The sequence below is a fragment of the Halichoerus grypus genome, chromosome 10 (assembly GCF_964656455.1).
Source record: "Halichoerus grypus chromosome 10, mHalGry1.hap1.1, whole genome shotgun sequence".
Taxonomy (NCBI): domain Eukaryota; kingdom Metazoa; phylum Chordata; class Mammalia; order Carnivora; family Phocidae; genus Halichoerus; species Halichoerus grypus.
In genome coordinates this window covers 35,634,102-35,654,115 of record NC_135721.1, presented here as the reverse complement: position 1 = coordinate 35,654,115, position 20,014 = coordinate 35,634,102, and the positions used below count along the sequence as shown (strand labels likewise).

At 49.3% G+C, this 20,014-nt stretch overlaps 1 pseudogene across 31 annotated transcripts in view; it reads left to right on the top strand.

The window, feature by feature from the left end:
* Positions 1-20,014, top strand: part of LOC118544625 (NADH dehydrogenase [ubiquinone] 1 alpha subcomplex subunit 1 pseudogene) — a 297,076-nt pseudogene that overhangs the window by 97,556 nt on the left and 179,506 nt on the right. For all 31 annotated transcript variants that reach the window (XR_013441706.1, XR_013441701.1, XR_013441711.1 and 28 more), the window contains exon 2: positions 17,572-17,678. The product of XR_013441706.1 is annotated as an NADH dehydrogenase [ubiquinone] 1 alpha subcomplex subunit 1 pseudogene, transcript variant X23 (transcript). The remainder of the gene's footprint in view (positions 1-17,571; positions 17,679-20,014) is intronic.

Sequence of the window (20,014 nt, the reverse complement as noted above, 5' to 3'; positions counted from 1 at the left end):
AGAACAAAATATATATTTCAGAAATAGACCTACATATATATGGACAACTGATCTTCAGCGAAGATGCGAAGACGGCTCCATAGGAAAAAAAAAATACTCTTTCAGTAAATGCTGCTGGAACAATTAAATATTTACCTCATGAAAAATTAGACTTTGAGGAACACCTCACACCGTATACAAAAATTGATGCAAAATGGATCACAGGCCCATTTTTAAAACCTACGACTGTATAAGTCCAACATGAAAATACAGAAAAAAGTTCTAAACAGACAGGCAAATCCAAGAAACTCAGAAACGGAATCTGCAACTCTGAGTTAGGCAAAGATTTTTTAGCTAAGATAGCAAGAGCATGACATATAAAAAGTTTGATAGATTGGCTTCATAGAATTTTAGAACTTCTGATCTTTGAGGGACACCATAAAGAGGGAAATAGATAAGCCACAGACTAGAAGATATCTGCAGATCACATATCTGATAACAGACTTGAACCCAGGATATTAAAAAAAAAATTCTCAAAATCAATAAGAAGGAAGCACATAACCCAGTTTTATAAGTGGGAAAAGGAACTGGGCATAGATTTCACCAAAGAAGCAGTATGAATGGTAAATAAGCACAGTACCATTGGTAACTGGGGAAATGCAAATGGAAACAACGAGATAGCACCATACACCGACTGAAATGTCTAAAATTAAAAATACTGACCGTGCTGAAATGGGCAAGAATTGCAACCTTACATGCTGTGGTGAGAATATAAAGTGGTACAACCACTTTGGAAAATGGATGGGCAGTTGCCTCAAAGTTAAGCATACACTCACCATATGACCCAGCCATTCCACTCCTAGGTATTTACCCAAGAGAAATGAAAGCATATGTCCACACAAAGACTCCCACATGAAGGCTAATAGCAGCTTTATTTTTTAATAACTCAAACCTGGAAAGAATCCAGAGGTACAGTACAGGTAAATAGACCATGGCTCATCCATATAATGGAATACTATGGAGCATTAAGAAGGGACAAACCGTTGACACATGCAAGAACATGAATGAATCTGGAATAATTATGCTGAGTGAAAGAAGCCAGAGGAAAAAAAACACAAACTGCATGAATCTATTTACATAAAAAATTTTAGAACATATAAACTAATCCATAGTGACAGAACACAGACTAGTGGAAATTTCTAGTGTTAAATGCATGTATTAGAAAAAAAGAAATCTGGGGCACCTGGGTAGCTCAGTCGGTTAAGCTTCCGACTCTTGATTTTGGCTCAGGTTGTGATCTCAGGGTCGTGAGATCAAGCCCTGCATTGTGCTCTGCACTGGCCGTGGAGCCTGCTTAAGATTCTCTCTCTCCCTTTCCCTCTGCCCCTCCCCACCCCGCTCTCCCTCCCTCTCTTAAAAAAAAAAAAAAGAAAAGAAAAAAAAAAGAAAGATCTAAAATTAATCATCCAAGTTTTCATCTTAGGAAATTTTCAGATGCATGCAAATATTTAAAATTGAATAAATTTTTAAAATTTATTCAAGAGGTTGGGGCATTCTGGGAGGGAATGCTGAATCTGACCAAAAAAATTGTAACTGTATTACACATGTAGGAAATCACCTCACTGAAGGGGTGGGCCTAAAAGGTGCTGACTCAAGTAGTACTGGAAATAAGTGGAAATTGTAAGACCAAAGGCAAAAAGAATGGTCCATAACACTGTATTCTTGTTGATAAAGTTGTTTCCCGTGGGATAGAGGTTGATGATTCTGAAGCCACCCATCATGAATTTTGGAATTGCGAAGTTCAATAAATGGATGACAGATGGTGGGAGCCAAGTTTCCCCTTGTTGGAGTGAGAAGTTTACAGACAAGCAAAGGGGGAAGGCCGGAATGGTTCGTGGTGTAGTGGATTAGTGTTGGCGACATCAGGAGGAACTCATGTTTTGCCTCATACGGATACAGAGGGATGCATACAAAATATTTGTTGATATGGGTTGGTATAAACACATAGATTTCTTTGCTCTGTCAGCTGAGAGGGTCCACGATAAATGACATCCCTGCAATGAACACATCTGGTGCCCAGATTTCAGATTTTTAGTATCATTCTCCAAGAAAAGAAACTGGGACTTCTTGGAGAAATGGCTGGTTTTAGGATGGGCAGGGAATATGCAAGATGATCCTGGAGCATCTTATAATGTCAGGAAGTAAGAAAGTGCCGAGAAAAATAACAACACACAGTGGTGGGGGGGGTGTCAAAGGAACACAGCCGCCGTTTGAAAGAGCTCTCAATGGCCCAAACTGGAGTAGTCTGAGCAATAAAGTCGTATTGGATTATAAATAATACAAGTATAAAATAAATATGCATGACTCATACTGACGTATATGAATATGAAATATTCCATACTGATAATATGAATGCATGATTGGAGGAGACTGGACAAATCTCCCATGCAGCACAACTTCAAATGATTGATGTAGCTACCCTGCCCTCCAAGAAGGTGGAGCAGAGCTCCCCACTCCTTAAGTGCCGAGTGCGCATAGTGACTTCCTTTCAACGAGTATGGTGTGAAAAGGGAGAAGAAGAAACTCAACAAACACGACCTCAGCCAGAGGTAAAGGTCAACATCAAGAGTGATAAGTCATGTGGAATGCAGGTACCCTTGATAATGAGGGGATGAGAATGAGCACTTTACCTCGGTGTCTTCTTCCCAGAAACCCATAATCCCACCCTAATCATGAGGAAACACTGGACACATCCCAACGTAGGGACATTCCACAAAATGCCTGACCAGTACTCCCGAAAACTGTCAGGGTCATCAAAACCAAGGAAAATCAGAGGAACTGCCCCAGCCAAGAGGACCCTAAAGGGGACCTGACAGCTAAATATAATGGTATCCTGGATGGAATCCCAAAGCAGAAGGACGTTAGGTAAAAACAAAGGAAATATGAAGAAAGTATAGACTTGAGTTCATAATAACATATCAATATTGGTTATTAAATATCACAGGTGTTCCATACTAATATAGGACACTGACAATAGGAGAAGCCGGGTGCGATGTAGGTGAGAACTCTTTGGACTATTTTTTCAACTTTTCTGGATGCTTAAAGCTATTTTAAAATTAAAAAAAAATTTTTTTTAAATAAAGGCTAATCCCTTCCCCTTGCTTCTCATCCTCTGCCTCCTTTCTCCCTTCCTTTAAGAACAACAACAGCATCACACATGTTTCAGCACCTTGTCATTTCCAGCTGTCCTCCTGGATCATTCTGCAAGAGGCTTGCCACGACCCTGTGCTGTGTGCAGTCCGCTCCAATTTGCAGACAGGCAAACGGGGCCAACGAGGCAAGGGACCCATCCTAGGTAGCAGAGTGCCCTCAGTGGCCCCAGGACTCGTACTGGGCTCTCCTGGTCCCACCCCATCACCCCACCACTCTGCTTTCCACATGTCCCTCTGATTACAAACCATTTGGGGCACAGTGTGGGAAGTGGGATTCTTATACTCCAACCTGACTTGCCGGGACTTGTCCTGCGGGTTGGAGGCATCATCTGGCTGCTCCTTCCCCTTAGAAACAATCACTCAGGAAGGAGACAGCTGGGAGCTGGCATGGGTGCTGGAATTCCTTCCCGTCCACCAAACTGCTCCTTATCTCTCTCTGCCAAGCACTTCCACAGGTAATGATCTCATTTGGTGAACCCCAAAAATTTCATGAAGTTATTATTATCATCCCCAATGTGCAGTTGAGAACACTGAGGCTAGAAACACTGATGATAACTGAATACAAACCGTTCCCCTTTCTCCTGATCACCTGTTGTCCCTGACTCGGGTTCTGGCCAGCACCCACCTGTCTGGGGTCCCCGGTAGAAGCCGCTCATCGCCCCCCCTCTATGTGAGCTCATGATACCCATCACCGCCCATGGCTTGACGTGGCCTCCCTAGCAGACAGATATCACCTGTTCTCTGCACGTGAATGTGCCTTAGGGAGCCCGCCAAATCCCAAAGGAGAAATGACGTCCTCTGGGGAAAATATCTGCAGTGAGGTGACCATCCTGTTTCCTTTCTCCATCCTTCTGGACCACAGCCGAGTCCCCGTGCAGGCACCTGAGAGTGTGGGCAGAAGCACTTCTGCTGAGTGGGATGAAACATCGTAAGAGCTCTAGGGTTGAAACTTTGAAGAGGTTGAGATCTTTGAGAGCTGAAGAACCTTTGAATCTCCCTTCAGCTCCCCCTACCCTGACCACAAGCCCTCTCTTGATGTAAAACATGTGTTCAGATTGAAAACAATGAGGCACGTGTCTATGCCGACAGGACTGTTTTGCTTTATGCTTCCTCAGTGGTTGGAAACACCCTACCTCTGACATCTGCGTGACACTTTAAATGGAAGACACTCCCTGTCGGTCCTATCTGTGGATTTGCGAGATAAAACAGGAGACAGTGTCTCTGCCGCTAGGAATGGAGTCTGTGTGACCTGGTTGTGCTGGGGGTGGGTCCGTCTTCCAGCGGCCCACACACAACCCTGTGGAGCAGATGTGACAAAGGTGTCTGGACTTACTTGGGAGCCATTAAAGTTAAGCTGAAATGCCGGGGGACCAATAGAGGGAACCTTCCAGAACAGATACGACGTGACCCCCTACACCAGCCATACGGATGATGTCTTCATCTGCATGATGAACGGCCTCACATCAAACCAGGACATCTGGCTTCCAGGCTCTCTCTTCTGCCACTTACCCCAGCATTTGGCCCTGGACAAGTCACATGGCTTCTTCTTAAAGAAATGGACTGAATACTTTCTAAAGAATCTTCCAACTCTAAAAGCTTATGAGTTCTTTCGCTCTGAGTTGATGAAAAATCAGCTACAGTGAACACTCCTGTCTATTCGGTCTAAGTTAGTAGATACCGACAGCCCTAGATGAGCAGACCAAATTCTGAAGTGGGAGGAACGTGGGGACCAAATGGGGAAAGGGTTTGGGACCAAAACAGGTAACAAGAGTAAATGAACAGAAGACATTCAGACTGAATCAACCTTCCACAAATCTGTACTGAGTAACTTCTACATGCAAGTCACTAAAGTGTAGGAGGGGGGATGGATGGAAGCAGGAGACTCTTTCTCAAAATCCCACATTCTAATTGATGCACTAAGAAATTCTCGGTGGAAGAAAAATATCTTGCATAAACAATAGGACGCTGTGCGGGAACAGTAAGCCTGAAAGAGGTATTTGGCAGGCAGATGTAGAGCAGGAGGCTGAATTCAGGAACAAAGCAACCAAAGCAAGGGAGAAAGGGGGGCATTCGAAGATCAAGTCTAATAAGCCTTACTTCATGGTCCACGTTAGTACTCCAGAATTTAGCCCTGAGAATCACCATGCCAAAAGCCCCATCACTACGGGAGCTGCTAGGATTCCAGGGATGGTGGCATACTCCAGGAGGACTTCCTTAGTCCGAGAGGATGTTGGCATCACTGGGCCCCACGCCACCAGGGGAGGGAGGCTGAGGCTTGATGCAAAGGCACGGGGGTGCTGATGTCGTCACGCCAGGAGGAATTCCCACCAAGTGGGGATGTGTCACAGTAAGGATTCCACAGTCTGGGCAGGGCAGAAGGCAGAGTGTTGGCCGATGCTCTATGCGACCTAATTCCTTACCTGGGCGAGCTAGCGCTTCAAGCTCCTGACCCTCGTTCATCGTTTTAGTCACGTGAATGAGTTTTCAGGTCTCCTGAAAACTAGTTGGGATGACCGGGAAGTGAGCAAGAGGCTGGGCCTTGCACTTGGTTGGAAAAGAGTGGTTCTTGCACATCATAATTTGCAGAGGGTCCCACCTGTGCCCAGAAGAGAAAGTGGGGCTTGTCTTGGCTTGGAGTCATTGGGGGAGAATAACGCAGAATATGATTTCTGTTGGGAACTAAGTAGGGTTAGGATTTTGAGCAGGAGGGACTTTCCTTCTTTCTGCCGGCGGGATGTTCTGGAGCAGAGAAGTCACGCACTATGCTTTGCAGTTGCACCGTTTCACTCTTTGTTCGGGCAATGAAACAGGATAAACGTCTGCAGAGCAGAGCTGAAAGGGGCTTCAGAGTCGGTTTTCAAGATAAACTAACCACAGATACCTTGGCCTTTTCCTCATCTGTATTTGCTAGGGCTGCCATAACAAAGTATCAACAACGGGGCCTTAGAACAGAAACGTACTGTCTCACGGCTCTGGTGGCCACCGATCCCAGGGCAGGGGTGTCCGCAGGCTTGGTCCCTTCTGAGGGCTTCGAGGGAAAATCTGTTCCAGGCCTCCCTCCCAGCTTCTGGGGCTTGGTGGCAATCTGTGGCATTCTGTGCCTTGTAGATGCGACACCCCGATCTCTGCCTTCACGTCCACATGGTGTTCTCTCTGTGTGCGCGTGTCTATGTCCAAATTTCCCCTTAAATTTTTATAAAGACACCGGTCGTGTGGGATGAGGGGCCCACCCTAATCCAGTATGACCTCATCTTAACTAATTGTATCTACAATGACCCTATTTCCAAACAAGGTCACACTCTGACGTATGAGGTGGGGAGGTTAGGACTTCAACATATGAGATTTAGGAGGACACAAATCAGTATCTTTTATTTTTTTTTTTAAAGATTTTATTTATTTAGGGGTACCTGGGTGGCTCAGTCGGTTAAGCGGCTGCCTTCGGCTCAGGTCATGGACCCTGGGATTGAGCCCTGCATCGGGCTCCCTGCTCAGTGGGAAGCCTGCTTCTCCCTCTCCCACTCCCCCTGCTTGTGTTCCCTCTCTCGCTGTCTCTCTCTGTCAAATAAATAAATAAGTTATTTATTTGACATAGAGAGAGAGAGAGAGAGAACACGAGCAGGGGAAGTGGCAGGCAGAGGGAAAAGCAGACTCCCTGCTGAGCAAGGAGCCTGATGCGGGGCTCGATCCCAGGACCCTGGGATCATGACCTGAGCCGAAGGCAGACGCTTAATGACTGAGCCACCCAGGCGCCCCTACAATTCATCTTACAGCATCTTTTCTGCACCGGGAGCCAAGACTGTGGGGCCATTGAGTCACAGGGAAGGGAAGAGATGCAGCGCTGGGTCCCTCAGGGTTTGGAGCAGCTCTGGACACGCTTCGCCCCATTGTCCCCGCGTTGCAGATGGAGACTGGGCTCGGGTCCGTAGCAGGGCCCGCTGTGAGCAGAGGTGGCTGCATCCCCACCCCCTGCTGGGGGCTGGCACGGGGGCAGGATACCCAGGCGCACCTTGAGGAGAATAGGTCACACCAGGTGGAGGATGACCCCACGATGCTGGCACAGGCCCAGAAGCGAGAACCGCTGCCCTGTGCAGTGGGGACCAGCTCCTTAGGCATGCCTGCCCGGAGGCCCGGGATAAGGGGCTGCTCTCTGAACCAGCTGTACCCACACGGACAGGATGTGGCCTCACCGCGCCTCAACTCCTTCCCCTGCAAAATGGCGGGGCTGCCCTGCCCACCTGGGGTCCGGTGAGGCCCAAGTAGGGTCACAACGTGGCCTGGCTTTGGAAAGACCCACGTCCTTGGCGACGCGGGGAGTAGCCCTGGCTGACAAGTGCCAGCCGCCGGCTGTCTCATCTCCTCAGGGAGGCCTAAGCGCCCTCCAGCCGGGACAATGTCTGATGACTAAAACATATCTGACCCTCCCCGTGCCAGAGCCTCAGCCGGTCCCAGTCCCCCTGGCAGCCTGCCTGCCGGCCTGTCCGGCTGCTCAGCGCGGAGGCTGAAACCCACCCGGGTTGCATTTCACACGGCCCGGCCTGCGCTCCCCACTCAGGGAGCTGGGAGGGGAGCGGGCTTGCAGGCTGGGTTCTGGCCAGGTGAGCCGGGCCCGGGGGAGGAGGAGGGGACCCTGGCATGCACCTGTGGCTTCGGTTTCTCCCTGGTGGGGTGGCGGGGGGGGCTTTCTCTCCACTGGCTTTTTCCAGAGGGCCTTCATCCTCTGAGATTGACAGCTTACTCCTGGTTGGGACTAGAGCGTAGGAACTTCCCTTGCAGCGTCGCCTGCCAAAAGCCCCGCCACGGGCCGCGTTGCCTTATTTACCCTGGCCACCAGGTCTCTCCCAGCGGCCCTAAGAAAACAGATTACTGTCCAGAGCAAAGTCCTTGCGTGTTTCCTCTCTGGAGAGGGATCAAGTTTTGAAAGAAAGGTTTCCTGCGGCCCATTACACCATTTGGGTTTGTTTTATCTGTCTCCACCTGTGGGGCAGGGAATTAACCTGTTGCCCAGGGCCAGGCCAGCAAATGACTGAAAGGAAAGCCAAGCTCACCGGTGTGCTTTTCGACAACACACCACGGCCTTGTTCTCCTCTGCTCAGCATTGTGCGGCTGAGGCCCCGGCCCAAATCTGAATAGGGCTCCGCGTAACTTGATATGTTTTCTTTCTTTGCTGTAGTCTCTGTGTGCCAAATTTAACTATGCCCCGATCTGTGGTCTGTATATACAGTGTTGCAGGAGGGTGGGGGGTGGGCTGCCGGAGGGGGGAGGGGGTGTTTCCATGTGGGTTTTTTTTTTTTCCTCTTGCTTGCTTTGCTCACTGTTTGCTGTATGTAACTTACCATGACTGTCCTCACTCTTTGGTCATTAACCCTTCGGAGATAACCACAGGGCTTTGTGGCTCCCATGATGCGTTTTCACAAATGCCCTCCAGCGCTCTGTTTGGGAAGCGCTGGTGCTGTCAGGGTTAAGGGCAGGCCTTTGGAAACTTGAACTTCCCCAGAAGTGCTTGTGCAGCAATTAGCAGGGCCCTGCTCAGATACAGAACACTACCCCCTGCCCCCCTTTGCAAACATTCAGTGAAGGCGCTCGGAGCCAAGAGTCATGGTGGTGCCCGAGGCCGGCGGTGGGTGCCCTCTTTCCAAAAGGCTTGCATCCTGTACCTTCCGGAAATGTGATCAAAGTATCAGCTTGATGGTGCAGCAAGGTTCCAAGGGGAAGTAAGGACCCGTTGTCCAATTAAAACTCATCAGGGTGGGCCTCGCTCCTGAGATGCTGGGGTGAACTAACCCAGGGGTGGCGGAAAGCTACTCATTTCCGGCCCGGGTGACAGGTGACCCTTCCTAGGTGGATAGAAGCCCTGTTTCCACTTTGCTGGAGGAAGAGAGCTAGCCAAATATTTTGGTACCTACTAAAGGTTGGGGACCAAAAAGAGTTCCTGACCCAGGGTGGGCTCTCCTCTCAAGGGGGTTAGACATTGCTCCTTAGGACCCAGGGTCCACGGGATCAGGGGATGGGAGGGTAAAGCCTCAGATCTCACTGTTCACTTCTTCAGAAGTCACAGAAATGCGGGAAAACACAGAACCTTGAGTCTCCTTGGGAGGGGAAGATGTCTTGGGTCATCTTGGGCTATATTTAGAATGGAAAATATGCTGGCTCAGAGAAAATTGGTCACGTGTCCTTCTCCAAGCTGCACCCTGAGCAGAGAGCTTGGCCCCATCAGCCCCTCCTCCCATCCTTCACACAGCCCTGATGCCCCTTCTCCTTCCCAGCCATAGGAAGACCCCACATGGTCAGGCCAGTTCCTCCCCACCCCCCATAATAAACTTGATACGCGTGAGGCCCATGAGGTTCTAGGCGCTGTGTGCTAGGCCCGGTGTGAGCTCAGAAGTGCGTGTTTGACCTGAAGGTGGGAATTCCCCTACCTTCGCCCACTCCCCACCCCTGCGTCTCCAGGCATGAGTGCTGGGGACGGACAGAGGGATCCTGGCCCGAAGGACAGTCACTGGTCTGGCTCACCTGTTGTACTCTGGGAAGTCAGGCGACCACGGGCACGTGTGAGCTTCATGACGGTGATAATTCGGCTCCCTGTTAACTTTCTTTTTGTAAACATCAAAATGTTTTTAAGAACATGGAAGTTTATTGCATCACCATTTTGCTTGGGGATCTGCACATGATTTCTCAGAAAGAAGCAATCCAAACCCGCCCTGTCGCCCATACCAGCCCAGGCCCTACTTCCCACTTTACTGAGGACAAGGGTCAGAAGTAGCCTTGCTAAAGACAGCTGGCTGCTATCTGTGCTTGCGGGGACCACGGGGATGACGAGAATGCAGTCTTGGGTACCTGTTGTGGCTCAGGCCCCATTTTTAACCTTCACAACCTCTCTGAGACGTAGGGATTATTGAAGCCTCTCCCAATGAGGAGACCCGGGGTTGGATGTCTCCTCCACAGACCCATCCCTCACCCTACTCACCAGCTCCTCACCGTGCCGCGCTGGGCCTACCTGTGAAAGCAGCCCCTTGGTCTCCTATCCCATTGCCTCCCACCTAGCCCACAGCCCAGCCTCCCACCCGTCTAGATCCTACCCTAGACAGAAGCCAGCATGATCTCCGGGAAATGTAAAACCAAGCCGCGTGCTTCTCCTGCTTGGACCATGACAGTGGCTTCCTGGGGCTCTTAGAACAGAACTTGGCCTCCTCCCTGTGCATGGCCAGCACCTCCCCTATGTCATACCCGTGGCCCGCCCACTCTACACCAGCCCCCCCCCTGCCCCGCAGTGCCAGGGCCCCTATATCTGCTGTCCCGTGCCTGGGGACCCTAGACCCTGAATGCTAGTTGCTAGTCTCTTCCTCAGGGAAGGCCAAGGCCCTGTTCTGGCTGGTGGTGAACTCTGCGGTCTGCTCCGCACACCTGTTCTCTCAGGAGGAAGGCGACACTCAAGCTCCCCCAGCCGCAAGACCCCCCGCTTCTCCCAGCGAGCCGAGGCGGGCTCCCGGACCCAGAGCAGCTGCTGCCTCCCCGCACAGGCTGTGGCAGAAGTGATCCTTCCACCCCGGGCAGACCTCGGGGCTCTGTGACGGGGGCAGATGACTACCGTGTCATGGGGCTTTAGCTCATGAACTGACACAGCATGACCTAGAAGCCCACCCGGAGAGGAAGCTGACCACCTTTTCCCACCCCAGTCAGCCTTTCTGAAACCCAACACACTGACATACTTTCAGCACTTGGATTTTCCTATTCAATTATTGCCCCATCTCAAAAGAAAACTCTCTTATAATTGGTGAAACTTAGGTTGGGTTGAACATCCGGTGGCCTGTCCACACACCATGGAATGTGTTCCTTCAGAATAATTCATTCCAAGTTAGCAGGCCAGAGAAGATGACCTTATACCAGTCACCTGGAAGCAGCTCCAAGTTTGATGCTCAGAAAAACTGACCGCTTCAAAAGGGCTGGGCCAGTAGCCACTTGGAGGAGACCCTCTAGGACAATAGTGCATCCACCGCACAAGACGATGTTGGAGGCCCCTGGGGGGGCAAATAAGGCTCCCCCTCCTTGTACCCTCCTCTAGTCCCACCAGCCTCCCCATCTGAAGTCCATCGAGCTTGGAGTGTGTTCCCACTAATTCGAAACTGAAAATTTCAAATGGAAAACAAAGAGGGAGAAGACAAAAATAGGAAGTAACGTCGAATAGATCACCGAGGCAACCTGTCAACCCTCAGTTGCCTTCCTGATTTCTTTCATAGCCCTAGTGTCACACCTTCCTTGTCATCAATTTAGCATGTAACATTTTTTTAATTAAAATTCAGTATCATTGAACAGGTCATAGAGCGTGAGCAGTATTTTCTTTGTTCTAAAACTCCACACGTAATGAAGCTGCCATTCACAATTGTTTTCCACTGGGCTGCTTATTAAAAAAAATGATTTTCAATAAACAGAAATAGGTGCATTTTCACAGCGTGGGGTCCCTCAGGAATGAAAACCTTACCAATCACAGCCCAGCTCCTGGGGGTGCGGTGGGGGGATGTTGTCAGATGTCAATTTGGGCTGATTGTTTCTGAGGCCATGTGACTGTTATTCTTGTGTCCTGTGGTGCATTTTATAGACTGATGTCATCTTTTAGAGATAAATGATTAGATAAATGTTTATAGATGAATGCACGTTCAGAGCGTGCTAGAGTCAAGGGAGGAGTCTCATGAAGTCACCAGGAAAGGCTTTAGAAGGGACACGGGGACAGAGACGCTGACCTGTGGTGCCCCTTACTTGTGACAGAGGCCTCCGGCACCAGCAGACGAGAATCCTGATAGTCAGATCCCCAAGTTCCCACCTGTAGCGGGAGCAATGCAGACACGGGGACAGAGACGCTGACCTGTGGTGCCCCTTACTTGTGACAGAGGCCTCCGGCACCAGCAGACGAGAATCCTGATAGTCAGATCCCCAAGTCCCCACCTGTAGCGGGAGCAATGCAGCTTCTGCCTCCCACCTCTGGCTGCATCGAAGTCCCTGCAGTGGGATCGCAAACCACAGCAGGGTCTGGGTTTTTTGTTTGACTTCAAGACCTGAGCTAACATGTGAGAAAACCTGGTCATTTCTGGCTCTCTTTACCAAATCGAGGAGATCTGCACCCACGATATCTGCATTTCCTGTGGGTAACTGAGTTGTGGCTTTGCCCCCTGAGATGGGACATTTAGATGGGAGAAAAACTCTTCCTTTTCAGCACCTCATTCCCTATTGTCGGCATGGTCCTTGGCAAATCATCCTAGAGCCTCAGTTTTCTCATCTCTATAATGGGATGACCTCAAAGCGTGGTTCTGGTGCTTCGTAAGAAAGGCTTGGGAAAGAGCCCAGCACCTGCATAAAGAGGCTCTCAGTCAACACTCCTTCCCTGCTGCCTGCATGTCTTCAGGGGCCGCTGGTGTCCTCCAAGGGAAGGCAACTGGCCAGTCAGTGTGTGAACAGCCTGCCTACCATCTTCCTGCGAAACGGACTGATGCGGGGAGTGAGGACAGAATTACTCAGAAACAAGTGGTTTCCCAGCTGTGGTCTCCACGCTCTGATAACAAAGGGCTCGGCCCGGATTGGAGGGGAGGCAGGAATCCTGCGCCGCAGAAAGGCTGTCGAGACATCTTGAGTTTGTTTGTAACAAATCTCGAACAATTTAGGTCTTTCTAATTTGCAGCAAATCCGATTCCCTCAACAACATCTGCGGTAAAAGGTTAGGAGCTTGTGTGGAGACCAAGTATAGAGGGGTTTTTTTCTACCCCACCACCAAATCCAGAGTTACCCTCCAAATTGTAATCTTATCAGATTTAACTGGTTCCACATAAACAGATCTATGTATATTTTCAGTAGTTTCAGCTGAAACCAGTTAAGAACAGATGTGCAAAGGGTTGCCCGGCACTGATCCATTTAAATGTATTTTTCCATGAACGGCCTTTTCTCTCTGCCCTTCCTCCGAGGAGGGGGAAACAAGAAAGTGGAACCGTCATTAAAGTGGATATTACACGCTTCTGAGCTCCCTGCAACCGGTGTTCGCTGTGGGTTTCCAAGCAGCAATTTGGCACACGAGGCTGTGAACACAGGGTGTGCATTTGATGGGCGGTGTTTGCCGTGACACCGTGTGGCTGGGAGGATGGGCCCACTGCTCTATGGCCATCCTTCCCCGCTGCTGGGGAAACATGCAGCGCACCCCCCCCCCCCGCCCCGTCCTATTAGAAGGCACGAAGGCAGGAGCAACTAAGTTCTCCACCTCTTTGATCCTTTAGTTTTTTTTTAGCTAAACACATAAAAGGAGGAGGATATTAAAAAACTCCTACAAGTCAACAACAACAAAATCTGATTTTAAAAGGGGGAAAGGATTTTTTTTTAAGATTTGATTTACTTATTTGACAGAGAGAGAGAGCGTGTACAAGCAGAGTGAGCGGCAGGCAGAGGGAGAGGGAGAAGCAGGCTCCCCGCTGAGCAGGCAGCCCTACTTGGGGCTCGAATCCCAGGATCCTGGAATCAGGACCAGAGCTAAAGGCAGACACTTAACCAACTGAGCCACCCAGACACCCGAGGGGAAAGGATTTGAATAGACATCTCTCCAAAGACGATACACAAATGGCTAACAAGCATAGGAAAAGAGAGTCGTGATCACTAAGAATTAGGGAAACGCAAAAGAAACTACAAGGAGATATCACCTCATACCCCTTCAGAGGGCATATATGTGTATATATATCAACAAGAGTTGGGGAGGGTGTGGAGAAATTGGAGCCCTCCTACATTGCCGGTGGGAATGCAAACTGGTGCAGCCGCTGTGGAAAACAATATGGAGGTGCCTCAAAAAATTAAAAATAGAACTACCCTATGATCCAGCAATTCCTCTTCTGAGTATAGTGCCAAAACAATTGAAAGCAAGATCTCAGAGGGATATTTGCACACTCATGTTCATAGTGGCGTCATTCCCAAGAGCCAAAACGTGGAAGCAACCCATGTGTCCTTCACCAGATGGATGGATAAGCAGACAGGGGTCTCCACACACAATGGAATATTACGGTGGGATATTATTCAGCCTAAAAAGGAAGGAAAATCTGTCACAGGCCACAAGATACGTGAAACTTGGGAGGACGTTATACTGAGTGAAATAAGCCAGTCACGAAGGCACAAATCCTATGTGGTTCCACTTATAGGGAATGCCTAGAGGCGTCACAGTCAGAGAGACAGAAAGGAGACTGGTGGTTGCCAGGGTCTGCAGGGACGGGGGAAACGGGGAGTCACTGCTTCATGGATAGAGCTTCAGTTTTGCAAAATGAGAAAGCTCTAAGATCTGTTGTAAAACAATGTTTGTGTACTTGATACTTCTAAACCGGGCACTTAAAATGGTTAAGGCAGTAGAAACAAAAATAGAGGGAGAGGGTCTAACCCGGATGCCGATCTCGCAGATGGGAAGACGATCCAAGGAGATAACACACACATAGCAGGGCTTGGGGCCCGCTGGGTGTGGAGATTCTAACTGAGAGAACGAGATAGGATGGGTGACGTTTTCCCAGGCTGGAATTTCTGTTCTCAAGAACACTCTCCTCTCCGCTCTCCCATCTCCACCACGGTCTGCAGCCGTCTCCGGGAGTGCCGCCGCTGGGCACTGGGCCTCTTTCTCGGTGCCAGCCTCTGGAGCCTGTGTTTCCGCCGCGGCTGGCCCTGGGTGTGCGAGGCGCCCGTCCCACCTCCAGTGGTCTCTGAGTAGACCCCGGGGCTGCAGTGCCTTCCTTTCTGCAGATTTCCATCCCACTGACTTTGCCCGGGGGCACTGGAGAGAGGGAGGGAGGTCTATGGTGTGTGTGGGGGGGTGTGTTATGGCAGATGAGCCTCAGGCAGCTGCGAGAGCAACATCACTTCCAGTTCAAGGTCTGCCATCACGTTACCCCGGCGCGTCACTAGTAAAAAAAGGGTGAGGGCGAAATTGGCTTCATATGCTCTCAAGATTCCAGATGTGTCAGGGGCTCTGTCTCCCTGGAGTTCTGTCCAGCCTGATTGCTTCCACAGGGCACAGTCTCCGGGAACCTCAACATGCCTGGGATTCCTGGGATCTAACAGGGCAGTCTGGGTTGAGAGTTACTCCAAATGCGTCCCGGGCTCTGACTGCAGTGTGATGTACGGCCAGAGAGATCGTTGGCAAGGTGGGTCACCTGACAGGAAGGGACCCCCTTGCAGGGCCTGGGTTCTCCCCATCAGGAAGATGAGCAGCTGGCTTGGGAGGGGAGATCAGATTTTTTCAGGGCAAAGCGGAACTGCATTTGTCTTAATGAGCAGGAAAGAACAAAATCAAAGCATTCGTTAACACTTCAAAGAGGTTAAAGGAGGACATTTGGTTCCCAATTAGTGTCCCCCTGGCCAGGCAAATGTCGGTGGAGAATCCCATCCAGGGGGATGATGCCAGGGGCTTCTCCTACTGGCTGAGACTTGGGGCCAGGGAGTGGGGGGTGGGAGGGGTACGGGGGTAGGCGAGTGCTCCCTGCCCCGGGGGACCTGCTTCCAGGATTGCCAGCCCCCTGCAGACCTCTGCTCTGTTGAGGAGACAGCTCAAATGATCCATACTTGTTTGTGAGAACCTTGATCTCCAAGATTCTCATATTTCCCTTGTATTTCTTCCGCTTGATTATTTTCTTGCCTGCTATTTTTGTTGTAGTTTTGTCTATCCAGAGGTTAACATTCAAAAGCCTGGATTTCTAAAACCAAGTCCGGACCTTACAGAAGCAAAGATCCCTAGGTTCAAAACTTGGCTCTTTTATTCATTTGACTCAAACTGATTTGGGGCAACACCTCTGAGCGCAAGCCAGAAACCTCCAAAAAGAGGGTTATTGTCTGGAATCTTGTCGCTCATCCAGAAGACCTGAAAACACTAAGCAAGTGAGTGAAATGTTTCTGCCCGGCCCAGAAAGATTCCAGCCCAGTGCTGCCCCTGACAATTAGAGACAGGTCAGACTCCCCGACTCTGTCTCCATCTTCTCCAGAATGCTTCTGGATTCCCTTCACTTACTCATGTTCCTACCCCCAATTCACCAGTTTTTCAAAATCTACATTCACACACCATCCATCACCCTTATTTCCAAAGCATTATAATCAATGATAATTCTCAATTATCATAATCAATACAGTGATGTTTCCCTAAAAGGACTGACAGCTCAGACCATGACCTTTCTTTTCAGCCACAAACAAAAGGGGACTTAACAGATGAGTGTGTGTGTGTGTGTGTGTGTGTGTGTGTGCGTGCGCGCGCGCACACACACACAAGTGCGCGCACGAGTGCACACACCGTGCATGGGCGCTTGAGCGCACGCCTGCCTAATGCACATACTCTTAATGAAAAACGGGATAAATTACAGAGAATGGCAACCTAATGATTACAAAAAGGTATATGAGGCATAACCCATTAGTGAGCTACATTTTGTTCAAAACTGAGGTACTCAGGCAGAATAACACGCCTTTGTGCCGGAATGCACTCAGCTGTAGCAATGACTAATAATATAGCTGAGGATCTGCTCACATTTTTCCCCTTTTGTGCCTATTTTCATAAGTTAATACCTCAAGCATGAAATTATTTCAGGCTGAAGACTGGTGGTAAGAGCAGGGCAAATGTGTGGGAAACAACTTTTTGTTGTTGTTGTTACTTAATTTAGTTAGGCTGTTTTTAAGTTAGAGGAGTGGATGTCAATGTCCATTTTCTCCAGCAACGTGTTTTCGTTAAGCTCAAGAAAGTTGGGATTTTATTATACAAAGCAAATGTTTAATGACTGCAGATAGGAGTTACTCTTCATACAGGTATATGACATGCTCTTGTTTGGTGTAGGTTGGGTTTGTTGGCGGGGTCAGTGGGTTGGATGAAATTGAATCAGAACATTATAAGTGACACCATCCTGAATTCATGTGAATTCATGAACTAGAAAACTTCTATCCCACCGACAAGTCAGACAGCCTGGTGAGCAAACAGCTAGCTGCCTTCCACAGCTGGGAGTGGGGGTACGGGGGAAGCCTACTGCTGGGTTTCAGTAAATTCCTAGAGCAGTGGACAGAACAGAAACAAGATGAATAATATTAATGCCTCTCCTTACAGAGTCTCAGGACTCCAGGGTTTACTAAGCATTTTCCTGTACACAGAACCAGAGAAAGTCCAAGTGGAGGAGACCAGATTTCATACAAGTCTTTTTAAAAAAAATTTTCTTTTCTCTTCTTTTATTGGGGCAGGAGACTTTGAAAAATACAGAGAATGATATAAGAAACACCTGAGTAACCACATTCCAGAATTAACAAATGTTACTATTTTGTAACGATGGTGCCAACTTTTTTTTTTTTTTTTTAAGTAAAATAACGGAGTCATCACTGCTAAATTTGTTCCCTTTCCTTTACTTCACAGATGTGCAAAGTACGGAGAAAAGGGGAAAGGACTTGGCTGAGGGGTGCAGCCGCCAGCAGCTCTCCCATCCTTTATGAACTGGATCAGTAAAGGAGACTCTCAGGCGGGTAAGACCAGCATCTATTGTCCCACTTTACAGATGACCAGGTAGGGGCCCCCAGTGGATGTGAATGAGAGCCCCCCGGTGCTAGGTCCTGTGCTGGGCTCCCCAAGACAGAATAAAAGACAAAGCCCAAAGCAGCCCAGACCCCAGCCTGAGGGAGGGGCGCGGAGAGCACCTGCGTGAAGGAGAACCAATTCCCTGCGGCCAGGGTCCGCTTCACCAGGCGTGTAATTCAGAAGCAAGTCAGCAAATACTTAGGGAGACATTCCATAGAAATACATGTACTTCGTAGGGTATATTTTAATCAGTAGCTCAATCCTGGATCTTTGCCAAAAGAAAAGCAAAATATGCTGCCATCCTGTGAAACGATGTGACGATTTTTATTTTTACTAGATTGCCCCATTTATAAATCTTTGATAAATCCTCCCCCCACCCCTCCCAAATGGCATCTGAACCTGTTGAGAGTTTTTTTTTTTTTAATTGAAGGTGAAATTGAACAAGGGTTTCTGCGTGCCTTGTGCTTGTCTCGAGCTTCTCGGGCTCCAGGTCTGTGCACTGCCCCAGCTAAGCCCACCTTGGGGCTGCACCGGGTTCCGCAAAGCCCCGTGCGCCCTAAGCCCGCCAGTAGCCGGCTCGGGGTCCACCAAGGGCAATCCGGGAGAGAGCAGACTCTAAAAATACCCGGCTCTGCAGACTCACGCCCGGCTCCTGCGGGGGGTGGAGGGGGGGGGAACGAGGCGTGGGGCTTCTAGACTGACAGCTCCGTTTACACTCCAACAACGGGTTCCAAAAAAAAAAAAAAAAAAAATCCGCACGTCTTCCCCTCCGAGTGGATGGATCTGAGCTCTAGAATTTCGCTGGCCGTTTCAGAGGGTTGAAACTCCCTCTGAGTTGGTTTAGGAAAAAGTAAAAAGCAGCAAAGCGGAGCGAGCAGGCGGGCTTTGTCAGGGTCTGGGGCTCCCGCGGCCAGGGTCACCGCGGAGGCAGCGCCCCATCTCGGCGCGGTCAGATACCCACGGGTCTGCCGGGACCGCACGCCCGCCCCTCTCCCACCCCAGCCGCGAAGGCTGCCTCGCTCCGCCCATCCCCAGAGAGCAAGAGGCAGGGACGGAACTTTGCAGTTCGCACATTTAAGGGAGAAAACCGTGTCCGGCGCACCTGAAATGGAGCGCACAGCCCTGGGTGCGCGGGGTCTCTTGCCCGGATGTGTGCAAAGGGCTCGCCTGGGCGATATGCAGAACGATGCTTTGCGGGGGGGAAAGTACCTCCTCCTAGAGAGTGTCCTCTCCTCCCAGGCCTCACCGGGAGAACTTCCAAAGACAGAAAAACCACAGGGTTCCTGGCACTGGGGCTTTGGCTTTATCAGCTTAGAGCAGATTCTTCCTGGCCTGAGCCCGGGCCCTTCCTCTGACTGCAAAGGCAGAGAGACCCAAGCAGACAGAAACTCGCTTGCTCGGGCGGGAGCTGACTCACACCCAGAGCTGTATTCAATCCTCAGAAAATTGTCTAGACTAGGTCGCTGAGAGCCGTGGTGCCTTCCTCTCTTTCCTTTAATCCGACACTGTGTCACCTTTCAAGACACCTCAAATCCACGGAGAAGCAGACCTAAGGAGGGCTGGGTGGGCGGTCTTGAACACACCATACTAATTCACAGTCTGGTGCCTTAAAAAACAACAACAACAACAACAACAAAATAGCAAGAGTGTTTCTAAACTAGATCGACTGCAGTTTGCTTGAAGGGCAAAGCTCCCTACGCTGGAGGTGACCTTGTGTGACACTGGAAAGCTGGCTTTCCAGGGGCTCTGGCAAAAGAAATTGGGCAGGAAGAAATTAAGCTGTGATTCTTTGAATGGGGCTTGGCAAGATTTGGTTAAGGATGGCCCCATCATTTCTAAAAACCCATGAGCAGTGTGTGAGCGTTCCAGTTGCTCCACATCCTCATAATGCTTATTGTGGTCAGTCTCTTTTATTGTAATCATCCAAATAGTTGCATCGTGACCGCTCGTGAAAATAATTTGCATCACTTCTTTCTAATTCACAGATCTTTGGTGATATGTCTGTTTAAATAGTTTGTCCCTTTCTTCATTGGGTTGTTTGATTTCTTATTATTGAGTTTTGGGAGTTCTTTATACATAATGGATACAAGCCCTTTATTAAATAATATGATTTGCACATGTTTTCTCCTGGTTTGTAGCTCATCTTTTCATTTTCTTTTGTCTTCAATTTCGAAGGAGTCCAATATATCAATTTTTTTTCTTTTCTGTATCATGCTTTTGATATATCCAAGAAATCTTTGCCTAGCCCAAAGTCACAAAGATTTTCTTCTGTTTTCTTCAGAAG